General features: G+C 39.9%; 1 pseudogene; it reads left to right on the forward strand.

The window, feature by feature from the left end:
* Positions 1 to 359: 359 nt before the first annotated feature.
* Positions 360 to 1,253, forward strand: LOC147607371 (uncharacterized; annotated as a pseudogene).
* Positions 1,254 to 17,639: the final 16,386 nt, after the last annotated feature.

Genomic DNA, 17,639 nt, shown 5'->3' on the forward strand with positions numbered 1-17,639 from the left:
AGTGTTTGGATAAATTTCTAGATGATGTAGTGGTGTCGGTAGTGGATTTTGCAGAGAATTACTCCTTCAAGGTGTAGAATGAAATTCAGTCAATGCATTGGTATTCAACTCAGGTGACAATCTTGGTCCACATTTCGTACCTGCGTGATGTGCTTGGTACCATTCGGAAGACAACCCACTTCTACATCTCTGATGACAAAATCCACGACGCTTTGTTTGTGCAGCACTGCTTTATTTCACACAATGAGTGGCTGAAAGCTCAAGGATGCAGTGTCAAGCGACACTAGGTGTGGTCTGATGGCGCTGCTTCACAATTCAAAGCAAGGCGCCCTTTCTATTTTGTAGCCCGATACTTCAATATGACAGGTATTGAGATGATGCACAGTTTCTTCGCATCCGGCCATGGGAAGGGCGAGCACGATGGGGCTGGTGCGGTGCTCAAAAGAGCTCTCACACAGGGGCAGCTGAAATTTGACGGATGGGTGTTACATAACGCTTCGAGTGTGGTGACATTCCTCAATGCAACCCTCAGGAAAGAATGTCCATTGATAGGGCAGAAGTCGATCGTAGATTCTGGGAGGTCAAGCTCGGTGATGTAGATAGAGATAGAGAGTGGGATTGCATGCGGATCAAAGGGTCTCGATGCTTCCACTGTGTCAATGGCTATAGTCAATCAGATATGCATGGGCTACGGTGCAGACCATTGTCCTGCTTTTTGCCATGCGTGCATGAAAGGCCAATGGAGGAGATCTGTAAACAAGGACCATGTTGAGAGGTGGCAGTACTTGTGAATACAACCGGCTGTTAATGTTCAAAATGATGGAGAAGCATCCAGCGATGATGAGTTACCAGGAGCCCCCATGTATGCTGGCCATCATGATGACCTAAGTGATGCCTTGATGGTTGGCCAGAACTTCACAGCAGTGAATGCAGAAGAGCCAGGTGTAGACTTCTACATCTTGAAGTGCACTAAAACCAAGTGCTTGACCATCAAATCTGAAAGGGATGAATGGCATAACCGTATTCAAAAGAACTCATTTATCATTGAGGGACTCTTCTATGACAAGGTAAATGGCCAAGATGACACCTACGTTCTTTTGGATGACAAGCCCCTTGCTTTTATCTACTCCCACCTGCTGCGATGCATCAGGTTTCCGATGTGCTTGGTAGAAGGTGAGCCTAATGTATATGAATTGTCAAATGATGTATTTGAACAAATCTATAATAGCATGCCCCCATAGGAGAACTTGTAAGTTCTAACTTTCAAGCTAGCACAATGCGTCCTCCTAAGAAGCACTATTTCCCACGTTCAACTCTTTGACAGCACTTTCAGTAGTAGACAAGCACTTTAAGACCACTTGACAAGCACTTCTAGTACCTACACAAGCACTTCTAGGATCTACACAATCACTTTTAGATTACTTGAAAAGCACTTTAAGTACCTAGACAAGCACTTTAAGTAACTAGACAAGCACTTTCAGACCACTTGACCAACACTTCCCAAACAATTGAAGTACCTACACAAGCACTTGACAAGCACTTGGAGGCCACATGGTAAGCACCTGTCAGGTACTTTTAGTACCTAGACAAGCATTCCAGACCACTTGACAAATGCTTTAAGCACCTTGACAAACACTTTCAGATTACTTGACTAGCAGTTAGCGCACTTTCTAGTACCTAGACAAGCACATGTTTAGTACTTTCAGACCACTTGAGAAATTCTTGTCAAGCACTTCAGTACCTAGACAAGCACTTTTAGTATCTAGATAAGCACTTTCAAACCACTTGACAAGCACTTTTAGTGTCTAGACTAGCACTTTTAAACCACTTGACAAGCACTTCAGTACTAGACAAGCACTTTCAAACCATCACTTTCTTAAGAGTCCACAAAATGCAACCACAGTATACAGATTGACACAAAATCATCCCAAGGTCAAAACCATTTTTTTTGTATATATGTCAAGGAGTGTTGGAAGTTAGCCACACAATAAAGGCACGGTGTCAAATTACATTAAGCTACACAGTAAGGGCATGGTGTCATGGCAGTGAAGGGGCTACAAGAAGTCCTCTGTACAATGGGAAAAATGCCAGCAAAAGCACTTCTAATTTGCTGTTTTACTCTTTGGACACTTATACTTTCTTTCTTTAGCATCCAGGTTGGGGGCTTCAATTTCTTTCATTTCCTCAACATTGTTCCGTACGATTCTCCACGATTCTCGAATTCGACCGTTGCAAGGCATCATCCCTGACATCAAAAGGGCACTCTCTGACAATTTTTGCTATGTCAGCACTTTCTGCCCACTGCAACACAACGTCAGCCACATCCTGTTTCAGAAAATTTTCCCACTTCCCCTCAGTCTGCTTCTCCACTTCAGGAAGGATCACATAGCATGCAGGATCATTAGAGTACATTTTATACAATGATTCATCTAGCACAAGTGTATTTGTCTTATTGAATTTCAAGAAAAGATGCTAGAAGGTATCTAGGTTTTTCAAGAACATTGGCCTAGGAGGATTATCAAAGCACCAAGTGCAAACATGGCAAGCGGTTTGTGTGACAGCCATCCAGTCATGCATTTCTTGGCTTGAGGCAGGCACTTATCCATGGCTGTCTCCAATTCCTTGCCTCTGTGGGAGGTCCACACAAATACCTCTGCAACCTGACTCAACGCAAGTAAGAACACCTCTACATCCTGCCGTACATAATAGGTGATGTTCTCATCCTCACGGACTTTGGAAAAGTACAGCGTTGAGACATTTGGAGGAATCTCTATCCTGCGCTTATCGTGCATGCACAAAAGAACCTTGTTGAAGTCAACAACGACTGCTAGGTCTTGAGAGTCAGTGAAGCATCAAAACTGATAGCGTGGAGGACAGTGCTCAATGTGCTCTACCTCATCAGTGGTGGGTGGTAGGGTTTTCGAGCCAACAACTTGAATTTTAACTACATGCACAACAATTAAGATGGTCAGGACATGCACAAACACTGAGACAAAGGACTTATATATTATATTGCCGCAAAATAATGTGGCTTGCATGAGCAAAAAGCTACAAAGTTGTAAGAAGCTAAAGCTTCTTGCATGCTCGAGCTTTGGGGAAAATTGGGTTAGTACTTTTCTTGGGGTCCCGAAGAAGAGGCCCATCCTCCACTTGCCTTTTCTTCTTCTTCCGCAGCTCTACTACAACAAATTGGAGGGTCTCTTCCATATCTGGGTCCAACTCCTCTTTAGTATGTACACCTTTGTGACGCGGCTTGGCTCTCCAGTTGGAGCACTAACATGACTTAATGTCTTAATGACATCAGTACCTGGGATAGCAATAGGAAATCAAGTTAGGAGCACAAGTAGTTAATATGATCACAATGATCATGGATAATCATGTCTGAGGATAACATGTTACAGCAACCAAAATTACCTTGTGTGATCTCAGAACCACGTGTCTCCCTGAGGATGCCCGTCACCAAGCACATCAGTCTTTTCAGAGTAGACAGACTACAACCACACCCATCATGTTTTTGTATTTCATCATCAAGGCGTCTAGGTCGAAGGGGGCATCCACATCATGCATGGACGAGGTGGAAGTGTTGAAATTTGAGCATAATGATGAGCTATGGTGGATCATACACTAGAATCAACATCATTAACAAAGTGATTAGCAAATGATTAAGATGTAATTAGTGAATAATTAGCAAATAGATTAATGTAGGCATGGATACTCAAAAACCAACAAATTCTCATTAGGGCTATGCCTCAATTTATAGAGTTTACATCAAGCATCAAATCCCATTGATTTCTCCATGATTCACTCCCAGAATATCTCCACCTCTTGCCTGATTCTCTCCACCTCTTCTCTTTTCCCTGAATATCTCCCAGAATAACTCCACACTCCTAAATTCCCTCATGCTACCCATTATTCTCTCCCAGTAGATTCTTCTAACCTTTTCACAGGTTCTTTCACAATTACATCTCCTCTTTTACAGCCTCTAACCAAGAGCTTGTTCCCGCACACACCCTATTCACTTGTATTTTCAACACCTCCCCTCAAGTGAATAATCCTAGTACACCTAGACCCTATACCAAGTTTGTCTCCCCTTACTTGGAAGTCCGCGACCAGTGTCTACTCCTCCCCTCAAGTTAACTCAGCACACTTGGACCCTGTATCAAGTTTCTTTCTTACTTGACAGTCCGCGACTAGTGCCTCAAGTCCCTAAACTCCATAGTCCTTGACACTCTCTCTCTTTATGTGTCCAAGGCTACTATAAGTGCTCGCGACCTTGACTAAAGTGCTCACACATACATCTACCACATGGCCTACATCATCGGTGACTCAGAGGTGGTTTTACTTTGTTGGGGCAGGTTACATTGGGTTGTGGAGTCTCTCTCTCTCTCTCTCTCAGAAATTTTCACATGGCTCCTCACTCTTTGGAGCCTCACATCTTCTCTTCTCTTCAGTCTTCTTATCGTGGCAGCTTCTCTCCACGCGTTCGTCTCTTCTTTCAGTCTTCTCGGGGCAGCTTCTCTTCTTGTGTGGCAGCTTCTCTTCTCGTGTCCATGTCTTCCTTCAGCTTTTCTTCTTGGTGTGGATCCTCTTCTTGGGAAGAGATATTCTTCTTCTTTCATGGCTAGGGCCATGAGCTCGTCCATCAGGTCATTTTGCTCCATGTGTGAGCAACATGTTTCAATGTTTTGCTGACAGTTCCTTTGGGCTTTTGATGTTTATCTTTTGTCATTATGCAATGCAAACCCAAATTTATGCGGGAGGTCTTACCACTTGCCTTATTCTAGACAAGGGCAGTATCTGTTCCCATTTTTACACTGATGCAATGTGTCCAATATAGAATGCGTATAGCATTCATTCTCATGCACATTCCAAATGCAACTTTGGTTGTGAATAATCTTGAATTTGAGTGAGATTTATAGGCATTAACCAAGGGTTAAATGCAAAATGATGATTATCACAATTTTATCAGCACAATTTAAGGTAACCAATTTGTACGGGATGGTTGGAGTATCAAACCAACTCCGATTTGAAATTTGAAGTTATAGGGATCTGTATTAGATACCTAATGGTTAATTTGAACCCTCAATTGTACCAAAATATAGTGATTAGCACTGATTAATCACTGATTAGCAAATTAATGCTCTGGTTTGTGTGCAAAAAACAAAGTATGCGGGGAGCCCAGATCTGGTGCCTTCCACTTCAAATGAGCTCAAATTCTTTCAAAGGCATCAATAGCAATGAGTCTAGTAGAGGATTAAGCCAAGAACCATAAGATTTGACCAAATAATGAAAGCTTAATCTCTGTTTTACCAAAGTCACCTGCAGATTTGATGAAGAGCTTTGATCTCAATGTAGACTTGATGAAATTGAATTCTGTCTTCACCAGCTTGTAGAGCATGCTTGATTACCCCTTGGGCTAAGAGGAATTAGAGACATTTGAACTGAGCAAGTAGAAATCTCAATTTTCCTCCGGGAAAAAACGCGCCGGCCAAATCGCTGATTTCTGCTTCGTTTCTACGCGGTTTGCTGCGCCGTCTTGCTGAGCATGAAGCTAAAGGTGTTAGCTAGCTTGTGTAAAAATCTCAAGACCTAATGTTGACTGTGCAAGATGAATGGAGTCCTCCACTGGCTGGGGGTGAAGGGGAGAAGTGAAAACTCACTAAAAATTTGATTTTTTTTTGGCTAATTTTCTACTAATCCTAATTAATTAACTAATGGGCTCATAAATATGATTGATTCTAGGCATGGCTCTGATACCATGTTGAAATTTGAGCATAATGATGAGCTATGGTGGATCATACACTAGAATCAACATCATTAACAAAGTGATTAGCAAATGATTAAGATGTAATTAATGAATAATTAGCAAATAGATTAATGTAGGCATGGATACTTAAAAACCAACAAATTCTCATTAGGGCTATGCCTCAATTTATAGAGTTTACATCAAGCATCAAATCCCATTGATTTCTCCATGATTCACTCCCAGAATATCTCCACCTCTTGCCTGATTCTCTCCACCTCTTCTCTTTTCCCTGAATATCTCCCAGAATAACTCCACACTCCTAAATTCTCTCATGCTACCCATTATTCTCTCCCAGTAGATTCTTCTAACCTTTTCACAGGTTCTTTCACAATTACATCTCCTCTTTTACAGCCTCTAACCAAGAGCTTGTTCCCGCACACACCCTATTCACTTGTATTTTCAGCAGGAAGCGGCTGGGTCCACCCCCTCGTCAGCCTCTGGCTCACCTGAGACATAACAGACAATTACTGTACATATCAAAAGTAGCATGAATCCTATCCTATGAAAGAAGCATGCCTTACCTATGGAGTCCTCATATGCATTCCCAAGTGCCCAACATCTTACTACAAGTGGTATCTTCCACGAACAGTCCAAAACAATGCACTTGGGCTTAGTCGCACAGACAATGGAAAAGCAAAAGGGGTGGTACTTGTGGGCACATGGCAGATAATAAACGCCAGCCGCATGTTTGCTTGACAGCAGGTGGCCACAGGACACACAAGATCCACCAACGAGGACAGTGTCAGCACCTAGGATAGACTTGGAAGGTGGGGTAGGCACTAGAAGGGCTGTCCCCTCTCTCTTTAAGAAAGTGCATGCCTCCTTCATGAAGGAGGCCTGTCTCCTCAGCTCACATAACACATGCTCCATTTCCTCAACCGAAGCCTGCACATAATGAAAAACAACCAGCCATTAGAACTTTCAAGCATGTGTAAGTGGTTTGAGCACCTGTTAGTGGTCTGTGCAGTGCCCTAAGGTCTAAGCACCAGTGAGTGGTCGAAGCACTTGAAAGTGGTCTAAGCACTTGCAAATGATGCAACCACTTGCAAGTGGCTCTTCCAAGTGTTCTAAGCACCTGTTAAAGGTCTTAGAAATTGTATGTGCTTTGTACTTTTGCTAGTGTTTTAAGCACTTGCAAGTGATATAAGCACTTGAAAGCGGTATGAACACTTGCAAGTGGTCTTGAACTTCGCTAGTGGCCTAGGCACTTGTTGCAAGTGGTCTTAGAACTTGCAAAAGGCATGAACACTTATAAGTGGCCTTAGCACTTGCAAGTGGTATGACCACTTGCAAAAGGTATGACCACTTGCAAGCGGTCTTAGCACCTTCAAGTGGTTTAAGCACTTGCAAGTGGTATGAGCACTTGAAAGCGGTGTGAACACTTGCAAGTGGTCTTGAACTCCACTAGTGGCCTAGGCACTTGCAAGTGGTCTTAGAACTTGCAAAAGGCATAAACACTTACAAGTGGCCTTAGCACTTGCAAGTGGTATGACCACTTGCAAGTGGTCTTAGCACCTTCAAGTGGTCTAAGCACTTGTTAAACTTCTAAGAACTTGCATGATTTATATGCACTTGCAAAAGGTATGACCTTTTGCAAAAGGTATGACCACTTGCAAGTGGTCTTAGCACCTTCAAGTGGTCTAAGCACTTGCAAGTGGTATGAGCACTTGAAAGCGGTATGAACACTTGCAAGTGGTCTTGAACTTCGCTAGTGGCCTTAGACTAGGCACTTGCAAGTGGTATGAACACTTGCAAGTGGTCTTAGAACTTTCAAAAGGCATACACACTTACAAGTGGCCTTAGCACTTGTTGCAAGTGGTATGACCACTTGCAAGTGGTCTTAGCACCTTCAAGTGGTCTAAGAACTTGTTAAACTTCTAAGAACTTGCATGATTTCTATGCACTTTCTAGTGATGTAAGCACTTACAATGGTATAACACTTGCAAGTGGTCACAGCACTTGCAAGTGGTCTATGAACTCGATGACCTCTAAGCACTTGCAAGTGATGCAAGTGAAACAAGCACTTGCAAGTGGTGTAAATGCTACACCACTTTCAAGTGCTTAAATCACTTGCAAGTGCATATATCACTTGCAAGCGCTTGGACCACTACTTAAAGGATAGAAAATTGCTTGAGTTTTCAAAAATACCTGCATAGTGGACACCTCCTCCTTCATCTCTGCACAGCAGCAGACGTCACAGCATGAGAAGCCACTGAGACCACCCACTCCAGCACTCCTATCTCAGCTTCCTTCTTCAGAATGGGAGCTTCATTTTCTAGGGGAGATGTATTTAATATCTCCATGTCTGCTCTAAGTCTCTCCATCTCTAGGCTATAATTGGGGCATAGGCCGAATAGGTGCCTTCGTTGCATAGCCACAAATCCCTCTTCTCTGCTTAGACCAATTTAGTAGAACCAACCTTCGCTTCAGCAATATGGGCCTGCCCATCAAGATCTTCAGCAATTCTACCTAACCATTCTATGCATAGGGGCTGGGATGCAACCTCAGTCAGTTTTGCAGGGTGATTAGACACCATCAAGGCGTAGGAGTCAACAACATGCTCTGTTTGTCCATATAAGATAGAAACACTGTAATCGAACATGAACTTCCGCACTTTGCGATTTAAACCTCCCCATTGAGCCTTCACATTCTCTAAGACCATACCACCCACCACAGCCAATGCAATCTTGTGACTTTTCGGTTAAGCTTTAGCAGCTACTCAATTCTCAAAGGCAAACCCCCTAGCAAACTTTGTCATTAGTTCCCCATTAGAGGGGGTAGCCTGGTACACTTTCTGATACAAAATACGGCAAGCATCGTATAGGTGATCCTGCACCATATGCAGGAAGACCTTTGTCTTCTTCTTTTCGGGAACTTTGAAGACAGTCAGCCACTCCTCAGGTGGCAAATCCTTGACAGTAAGGTCTTTGGGCAGCTTGCCCTCCATGCTCAAGCCGTACTCAGCATGCAACTCAGCCTGCTGAGTAGCAAAAACGGGAGAGCTTTACGTACTCAGATGACGTTATCAATAAGAGAACAAGCAAACGTTAGTTCTCAAGGGGAGCATGCATTGACAGGGAAACAATGTGTAAACAAAAGCCAATGGAGGAGATGTGTAAGAAGGATATGTGCATGCAGCAGACATGGAAGAGGAGGAGCACAATATCGTTTCGAGCGGACTTTCCTATTGGGGGGAGCATGTTGTTTGGGAAGCTTCACCTTGCTCTGGCATCGGTGAAGGGGTCTGCACGACTGAGTCTGCATCCGCAAAGGGTCTCTTGCACCTCCTAGGGGGGTGTTCTTCTTGGGGGTAGGATCACTCATCTCTGTGCACACGGCTGTGAAACGGTGAAACCGTGAGTGATGCGAGGCAGTAGAGGGATGAATGGGCAGGAAGCTCGCTTGGCGAGAGGGAATGCAGGAACGGAGCAGAGGGAGAAGAGGAGTAGAGGGAGAAGGGGGGTGCGCATGAGATAGGCTAAATCAATGCATGCTTAAAAGAGGGTGGCCCGTTTCCTTTTCATGATGGCCCACTATTTTCCATATTAAGAGAAGAGGGGCACCAATTCATTGCATTCTTTGAAGAGGGGGGCCCAATTAATTTTATGATGGCCCACTATTTTCCATATTACTAATTTTAAAAACACTAAACTTCCCTCCTTTTAGCGGCTATTGGTGGTACCACCAAAAGGTGAAAAAAGTGGTACCACCTATACATGCTTTCACCCTTAACTACTTGATCTGAGCTTCCTTCAGCATCAGCATCCTTTGTGACAATATCTAAATGCTTTGCACCTGACTACTAGTAGCAAGCCTTGTTATGTAACCAAGCAAGCCAACATTTTCCTCACAAACATATTTTATGAAAGAAGCTAGGCCTGAAAATTTAGGTGGTTTTTGGGTCAAGGGATCAGGTGGGTAAATTGATCCTTCCACTCATATATCAACATGCTTTCTCCCTAATTTCCTAGCTTATTGCATTACATGAGGGTTGACCTTAGAAGCCTCTATGCTCTATAGAGAGGAGAACATACTCATCATCCAGGTCCACATGTATAAATCGCTTGTTAGAATTATCTTTGATGTTCTATAGACCATAAAACAATATTGAAATTACAATTAACTCCTTTCTTTGTAAATATATACAGTGTAGTAAAACATTATCATTAATTTCAAACACTTGTGTTTCAAATAACTTAAAAATTAATGCTCTTTAAACATGTCCATACCTCCATTGAGCACTATAGCAACACTTTTTGATGCCTTTCTTGATGCAATAACACTTCTTGGTAGCAAAATAATCAAGTACAGAAAATCAATGAAGGTAAATATGACTTTTTGGTTCCACTATTTACTTCTCGTCGCGGGGGGGGGGGGGGGGGGGGGGGGGGGGGGGGGGGTCACTCAAAAATATGTAAGCGTAGCACGTGGGTTCAACAGAAGGGGTTTTTTAAATCCCGTTTTTACACATTTTTTTTACATACAGAAGAGTACCATTTAAAGGGGGTATTTAAAGATTGAATAGAAAAAGGGTGTGTTTTATTCATGAAAAATTTACAGATAAGGGAGTTTTAAATTAGGTCTTGAACGCACGTGATATAGAGAGTTTACATATAGTGAACCCCCCGAGGTTTGCTTCAAGATATATTTGAGTTCTTTTGAAAATTTTCACTATTTTCAATCAACATCTTCTAATTCCATGTTGTACTTATGTCAGAAATATAGTTACATAGTTACATATGTCAGAAATATCCTCATACTTGTTTTCTTACTTTATAGAGTACTAGCTTTTCACAGTTTATAAATTTTCACTCGCAATGGTTGAAGTTATGTAGAATTTAGGCACATTAGAATAAAATAAGCATTGAATCTCTTTAGAAAATTTGAAAAAATGTGAATTTAGATTTGAAAAGAAGAGAGAGAAACCAAATATAATAGTATTATTTTTGCACTTTTTGGGATTGTAGGAGGAGAGAGAAAGCCCTTGAAGGGCCCATTGGAGCCCAAAAATTCCCTAATGCTTTGCTAGTAAAGGTGATGAGAATCTCACGAGCTTTGAGTAAGCCAAGCTCCCTACCATGAAGAGCTACTAGATGCAAGCTTAATAAAGTCCAGGTAGAGGCAGAGAAGGAAGCTAAGGTGATGAGGATCCCACAAACTTCAAGCAAGCCAAGCTCCCTATTGTGATGAGCTACTAGATGAAAGCTCAATAAAGTCAAGGTAGAAGTAGAGAAGGAAGCCAAAATCAAAGAGCTTGCTAAGCCTCAAGAGGAAAACTTGTGGGAAGTGCCAGAGTACTTTAAGCCCTAAAATATTAGGGACATAGTGGTACATGGCAAGAAGCTTCAAAGACGCATAGGAGAGCCGCATGCTTCATATGATGACATAGAGGTCAAAGAAATAAATCTCACTAGCCTAGGGAAAAAACCTAAGCCAGTCTTTATTGCCAAAAAAGACCTCACCCCTGAATAAGAAGAAGAATTGATAGCCTTGCTCAAAGTAAGAAGAATAGTTTTAAGGAATTCTCAAAACCTTATTTTTCTAAAAAAGGAGGTAAGGATCTTTAAAGAAATTCTTGAGGAATGCTATAATTTTGGGTCTTCATTAATTTGTATTTCAACATGTATTGTGTATTTTACTTTAAGAAACTAAATAAACAAGGAAGACAGTTCCTAATGGGGATAATTTCACCATTGCTCAGATGCTTAAAATTAATGTCCCCACCAATGGCAAGGCCCAAGGTTTGGGGGCTTACTCTCTCTCTCTATATATATATGTGTGTGTGTGTGTGTGTGTATATATATATATATGTGTATGTATTTATGTATGTATACATATATACATACATACATACATGCATGCATGCATGCGTACACACACACACACACATATATATGTAGTAGAGGACTAAAAGCACTTTTATACATATATATGTATATATATATATATGTATGTATGTATGTATGTATGTATGTATGTCTATATATATGTATGTATGTCTCTCTCTCTCTCTATATATATAATATATATATATAGAGAGAGAGAGAGAGACATACATACATATATATAGACATACATACATACATACATACATACATACATACTTAAATATATATATATATATATATATATAAATGTATAAAAGTGCTTTTTAGTCCTCTACTACTTTGATATCCTTTTGTCCAGTCAAATAGGCATGAATCTTCTAGTACCAAAGCCCTGGGGGCTTGTTTCAAACCTTTAATAATGTTTATTTGATACCAATTGGTGCACTTTTCATCCATGTTGAGCTACCAAAGTAGTAATAAATCTAATAGCAGTCATATGAGAAGTGGAGGCAAAGGTTTTATCATTGTTGATGCCTTTTTACTAGGCATAACCTTTTGTAACAAGTTTGGCCTTGAACTTGTCCACATATCCATCATGCTTTCTCTTGACTTTGTAAACCTATATAGTAACAATTACTTTCTTGCCAAGGGCTAGATCCGCTATTTTCCCCAAGTACCATTTTTCTAAATGGATTAAATTTCATCCTGCATGGCTTTAGGCCGATCTGAATCTTCTTGAGCCTCTTCAAAAGACTTAAGTTCATCTACATCATGTAGAGAACTAAGAAATAAAAATTTAGCAATATTTGTTGAAGAGATGGTTTTAGCCTACTCTGCAAAAGAGTAGAAAATTTGCTATCCCTACAAGAGGTAGTTTTAACCCATTTAGGCATAAGCCTAGACTCATTGAATGCTAATATTTTAGACCTCACTACATCTTACAATTGATCAGAAGTGGTGGATTAATTTCTTGAGCATTCTGGCAACAAAATTGGATTAATAGACAAAATTTGCTGACAATCAATAGATACTAGCACACATAATAAACCATTAAACATAGGAATTGGCATAGGCATTTCCATCATTGGTAGATATACCAAATCCTCTACAAAAAGGACATCCCTATTGACAATAACCTCCTTCATGAGAGGATTATAGAGATGGTAACCTTTACTTTCTACACTATATTATAGCTAATAAAAATGCATTTCATTGCCTTGTTATCAAGCTTAGTTCAAACCTGAGATGTCACATCTGTGTATTAAACCAATATTCATAAGGAGAGTGGCTATCTTCAGAGCTTTAGTGGGGCACTTGTTTAGCACACATAGGTAACACAAAAAGAAGTGCTTCCACCCAAAACCTATGTGGAAGCTACTGACCCTTAACCATGCATCTAACCATCTCCATGGGATTCCTATTTCTTCTCTCAATGACATCATTTTATTGTGGTATATGAGGAGTTGTGCATTGATACTTAATGCCTTTTTGTGGACAAAAATCTTTGAAATAATTAGACAAATGTTCTTCCCCTCTATCTGTACAAAGGGTTTTAACTTTTTAAGCTAATTTTATTCTCAACCAAAGCAAGAAAGTGTTGAAAATGAGAAAATACCTCTACGTTTGCTTTCATGGGGGTACAACCAAACTTACTATAATCATCAATGAAGGTCACAAAGTAAGGATTACTCCCAAAGACAGAGTCTACATAGAACCATACAGATCACTATGTATGAGCTACAAGCTCTATCTGCTACATTCTTTAGGAAAGGTTGGTGGGAGAGTTTGCCAAGAAATCAAGTATACATCATTCACAAACATATGTGGGTGGGGGATCAAGTTGAGATAGGTTCTCTAATATCCTAATGGCACTGAGATTGGCTTACAACATGTTATTCCATAATTCGATAGCATGTCCAAAGCATACTACCTTTGCAAAAACCAAATCCCACAATGTGATCTAGTCAACTCTATACCCAAGAATTATTGTCGTAGCTCACCCAAATCCTTTATTTTGAATTTCCTTTTAAGGAGCATCTTCATCTCATGAATGTTAACATCGTTGTCCCTTGTGACAAACAACTGAGCTATCAATATAGATGACTACTAGAACAATTCCCATGTCAATCTTTTTCACATATAGTGAAAATTTTCTTATAGATATATAAAATCTAATATTAACAACATACTCTCCTATCTTGTCAAGCCATAAAAGGTCCTCATATCCTAGTGCACCATGTTTACCTCCTCCTAGTGTGGATGTATCATGTACAAGCTCTAGGTATGCATGGTCCTCATATCCTAGTGATACACCATGTAGACCTCCTCCTATAAATCACCATGTAAAAAAGCATTATTTGTATCCATTTGATGTAAAGACCATTTATTATCAAAAGCCATAGTAACAATTGCTCTCATGGTTTCCATCCTAGCAACTTGGCTGAAAGTCTCCTCAAAGTCATCCTAGCAACTTGGCTCGATGCCAAAGGTGTGTGTATATCCATTGGCTACCATTTTGCTACCTAGCTTACCGTGTACATGATCACAAGCCCATTTAAATTAATCTTTACTTTATAAACCCACTTATTTGTATCCAATTTCCTTAAATTTTTCTTTACTTTATAAACCCACTTACTTGTATCCAATTTCCTTCTTCTCTTTAGGGAAAGGCACCTCCTATCACTCATTTGCATCCAATTTATCCATCTCTACATCCATGGCATCTTCCTAATGCTTATGTCCAACTATCTTCTCAAATATATAAGCTCTATCTTTTGTATTACTTTGCTAATATAAGCATAATGGTGGGCTGTATACCCATCATATCTCAACATGTCAGCTGGATATCTTCCCCTCACAGACTTTCGTACACCCAAATCATTGCCAAGTGTTCTTGTACACATCAAGTGTAACAATAGTAGTTGAGATCCCAAACTCCATATCAAGGCTCAATTCCACTATCGCTATCAACAAAAATGACATGCTAAAATATCAGGCATTATGAAAGGTTGATCCACCTTCTCTTTTCCCTTTTGTGATACATGTGAATTTGCCAAGTTTTCAGTATATATAGTACCACCAAATTATGTGTCAAAATGTTTGGCATTCTATCTCAACCTTCCTGACCAAGGTCTAACAATAGACCCACTACTAGAGGACTCTCTAGCTCCATGAGAATCACATGTGATTGCTTCTCTCCATTTGCTATAGCCACATTGTTGTTTACATTAGCCCTTATGGAATCCTTAACTAGAGTATCCTAGCTAAACATCTCATCAAAATTAATATCCTTGCTCATTTGTATCTCACCATAGTGGGGTTATAGCATCTCTTATGACCTTTTGCTGAAGCTAATATCCAATAAAGATATAAAAAATTTACCTTGTGATCTAATTTTTTCCCCACCTTATCTGGTGTATATACATATACAATGCACCCAATTACTTTGAAGGTTGCCGAATTGCATTTTACCATGGACTTTTGAAGCAAGGGTTCTAATCATAATATAAACTGTAGTTGTTTACTACATCAACCCAAAAATAATGAGGTATCCCTTTCTCATTTATCAACACACAAGTAAATTCTACAATAATATGCATGCTCTTTCTTTCTACAATCCCATTTTGTTACAAGATATACCTATATGTAGACTACTTCTTTATCCCATCCTCTCTTAGATAATAACTAAACTCATTGGAGAAATATTATCTCCCACCATTTGATCTTAGGTATTTTATATGTATGCATACCTTTGTATTTCTCAACCATAGCCTTCAAGCTTTTAAAATACATAAACACTTCACTTTTATCTTTCATAAAGTATACACCCATACATTGCTAGTGTGTCATTAATGAAAGATACATAATAGTGGTTGAGAAAACACTGTCTGCAAGAACACACAGTAGACAGCAATGTCAGCATTTTTGTCATGGAAATGTATTTAAGGTAGTTTTATTATAGCTTTATGCATCACTGTTATGCAAAGGACATATGGATGAATTCTTGATGCAAATGCAAAAAGCAAGTTGAAATCAAGTTCAAGCCTAACAGGTGATTTGTAGGCCTTTGTGCACCAAACACCACAGGGTTCCTAACCTATATTCAAATTGAGGACATGGGAATCTAGCATAGACACCAACTATTTACAAGTTAGTTTTCATAGCCAAATTCATAAAGGAATCGAAACTTACAACCTCAGAATCATGGGGAGATAGCCACCTTAGAGGTTTACATGATTCTTATCAGTACGGATTCTTAAAAGACAAGGATGGCAAGATAAAGAAAGGCTTCAAAAACATGTGGTGCATTATGTGGATTTACATGCATCGCATCTAGATTTTCACCCAAGTGTTATTTGTGCCATTGATTTGATGGTAATTCTAGTGGTCGTTTCACCTTGGATGAGGAGCTTGGATGTTTCCTTCTCAATCTAGGTGGTCACACATTTGTTCCATGGTTGGATGGTCTACACTTCGGCTATCCATTTGACCCAGGTAGATATATAGCAAGTTACGTCTCAACATGGATGTCTATCCTTTTGATCTAGGAGGATTGGCCAGCCATGCCACTGACATTGATTCTCTACATTTTTCCATATGGTCACGGTTGTATAGATTACCTCATCTTCAGAGTGATACCCATATCTTTTCCATTTGATCCTAGAGGATACCCGACTAACCTCATCATTGACAGGAGTCCTTTATCTTTTCCATTTGACCCCAAGGCTCATGAGTTTCATGTATTGGTATTGGTTTTCTATGATGGTGACACTTGGTCATGTATTGGGCTTTTTGTATATAGCCTTTGTATTTGTTTTTTTTGTACATGACCACTCTTTTATTTTGATGATGAAATCATTGTAGGAGGGGATGGTTTGTAATGAAGTAGATTTGGTATGCACATACACATGGGGGATGGGGCTTAGGAACTTGGGGCTTAGGGTCATTCACATGTGTACTTTTGGGGGCCTTGGGCTATATTAGGCATAGGGCTCATAGACATTGTATCTTTTTGACATATTACCATTTTGGTCATCTTCTTGCCTACAACAAGCTTTCATAGTGAGCTCTACCTCTTGAAAAGCTATGTATGTACTCCATTATAAGTAAAAACCATGTGTATACTCCATTATAAGTGCAAACCATGTGTGTACTCCATTATGAGTGTAAACCAAGTATGTGTTTATCTTCTCACACCATGCTCTCGTAGCATACTTAAGACCATATAAAGTTTTTCTTAACCTACATCCTTTAGACTCATGTGACTTCTCAACAAAACCACAAGGCTCAGATACATATATCTTCTCATGTAAATCACCATTCAAAAAGGCAGTCTTGATATCCATTCTAACACCCATGATGCATTGGCAATGCAATCATACACTTGATCATAGTCATATGATAAGGTGTATTATTGCATTGGCAATGCAATAATACACCTGATCATAGTCATATGATCAGGTGTATTACTGCATTGGCAATGTAGTAATACACCTCATCATAGTGATATGCGACATGGATGTAAAGGTCTCATCATAATCTATGACTTTCTCTTGAGCATAACTCTTTATAACAAGACTTGCCCTAGCAATGCTACCATCATCTTTGTGCTTAAGCTTATAAATGCACTTCTTAGAGAACAAGAAGGGAATCTTGAGAATGCAGGGACAAGTAGCGAGCAAGTAGGTGGTCTACAAAAGCAAAAGAATTGGGGAAGAAGCCTCTTCTAAGAGCTTTTCGCGTAGTGCATCATAATTTGGTGGTTGATAACTAGGACCAAAGGCTACAATCTTTGTCACCATCTCTTTAAAGAAAGGCTAATGTATGGATTAACTTTGATAAGGTTGCTACACATGGTTGTCCCAGATCATAGTAATAATGGTGAGACTAGAATTGTAAAGGATAATGTATGGATTGCCTTTGATAAGGGTGCTACACTTCTACAAAAAAATGACATTCAACAAAGAAGATGCCAATGACTATAAAGAAGCTATGACTATGTTTTA

The sequence above is a fragment of the Cibotium barometz genome, chromosome 55, assembly GCF_041138505.1.
Source record: "Cibotium barometz isolate CiBa-2024 chromosome 55, ASM4113850v1, whole genome shotgun sequence".
Classification (NCBI taxonomy): domain Eukaryota; kingdom Viridiplantae; phylum Streptophyta; class Polypodiopsida; order Cyatheales; family Cibotiaceae; genus Cibotium; species Cibotium barometz.